This window comes from Etheostoma spectabile, chromosome 21 (genome assembly GCF_008692095.1).
Source record: "Etheostoma spectabile isolate EspeVRDwgs_2016 chromosome 21, UIUC_Espe_1.0, whole genome shotgun sequence".
NCBI lineage: Eukaryota > Metazoa > Chordata > Actinopteri > Perciformes > Percidae > Etheostoma > Etheostoma spectabile.
Genome location: NC_045753.1, coordinates 16475732 through 16477486, shown reverse-complemented (window position 1 = coordinate 16477486; position 1755 = coordinate 16475732). Strand labels below are relative to the sequence as shown.

The 1755-nt window shown below is 40.0% G+C and overlaps 1 protein-coding gene across 1 annotated transcript in view; it reads left to right on the top strand.

The window, feature by feature from the left end:
* Positions 1–277: 277 nt before the first annotated feature.
* Positions 278–1755, top strand: part of tbata (thymus, brain and testes associated) — a 16187-nt gene continuing 14709 nt past the window's right edge. Inside the window, exon 1 of the mRNA XM_032501465.1 lies at positions 278–1371. The gene's annotated coding sequence lies outside the window, so the exon portion shown is untranslated. The remainder of the gene's footprint in view (positions 1372–1755) is intronic.

The following is a 1755-nucleotide window of genomic DNA, read 5'->3' as shown; positions in this document are numbered from 1 at the left end:
AAATTTGACCGACCGGGTTGACACTTCAAATGCGTGTGTCTCACGGCCAATGCGTGACAGCTAACTTTAAGGGGTGTAATTTTCCGAATAATGTTGAATAATTTTTACAGCCATGCTAGCTAGCTAGCTGTTAGCTTAACATGAGGTTAGCTTAACGGCTAGACCACAAGACAAGTGGATTTTTTGTAGGGGAAGCGGAAGAGAAATTCCCCCACTGGACTAGTTAAAAGTCAAATAAAATAAAATGCCATGTTACCACTCATTACGTCAGTGTAACCGATTTTAGTTTACCGATTTTGAATAGCTAACTACATTAACTAACGTTAGACGCAGCGGTCAGCGGACCACTAACGTTAGACCCAGCCCGCTGTTCAGTTCACTCTCTGTACTGTAAGCGATGCAATATAAAAGCCCGGCAAAAACAGCAAGCCAGCCAGTCGATGTTAGTTGGCTAACGTTAGCTTCGTCGTGCTAAGGTACTTAACCCCGCCAGGATTGTATCCCCCCCGAACGCCGCGAGAGCGCGCGTGCACTCAAAGAGAAGCGGTGTTTAACTACTGCGCCTCAAATTCACTTTTAAAACATAGACCGTTAATATTAATGAACAGAACATGTGCAACGTCACCCATTGGTTTGTGGAGATCTGAAATGAGTCGTCGAGTTTGCAGTTAAATCATGTAAGTCATGTAAAATGTTAAATCATGTAAGTAACTATAGGGACATACAGTATTGTAGTCATACAAGAAGACATTGGTAATTCGATAGAATTTGTAATTAAGTAATGTAATTTAAATGCTCTGGTGTCGGTTAATCTGTGTAGGGTTATTTTAAATTCATAAAAGTATGATCAGAAATTGCAAAGGAAAAAAAACAACTTATTTAATGTAATGATTAAATCAAATATACCCGATATTTACTGCATTGACATTTTTAAAGTATGAAAACTAAAAACCATACAGGAATATGCAATGTTAAGATCTAATTCTAACAGTTTAAATCCAATAAAACATAAATCCAATAAAATGTATAAATGATATGCCTAATACATACTTCTGAAGTGGTAACTATTAGGTTTGAGTGATGAACAGAACCCAAATACAGACAGAACGCAGAGCCAGGAGGGGGAATTAACAGGTTAATTTAAAGTACTCAAGTATCAAGTTTTGGTTTCCGAGGGGGAAAAGCACGTCCATGTTTCCAGGGTGAACAGGTCCGGTGGTTTCCGGGAAGGAGCGACTCCGTCAGAGGATGACAGTAAGCCGGCTAGTGGTGGGGTCAAGTGGATGGCGGGAGTCAGGTTCCAATGGCAGCTGAGGCACAGGAGAAAGGATCAGGACAGGCAAATACACAAATATCTCAACAGATAGCAAGGTTAGTCATGAGCGAGACTAACTGTGGTCGTCTTGACTATGATCTGATGCAGAGTGGAGAACTCACCCGGTATATAAAGCAGAGGTTGATTGTAGAATATGAGAGCCAGCTGGAACCCTTACATTCATGTACAATCTCATGATTGTACATGAACGTATGCTGCAGTTGAGGACATGCAGTATTAAGCAAACATACTCCTACATGTCAAATTTATCTAGACAATGTGTAATGTACGCAACACATTTTTAGTGATGTGTTCATTTTGTAATATGTACAGTGGGGCTCCAAGTTTGGGCCCTCAGGTAAATTGTTTTATTAATGTGCCCGAATAAGCCAAGAAAAAATGGAAAAATCTCCAAAAGGCATCAAATGACAGATTAGACA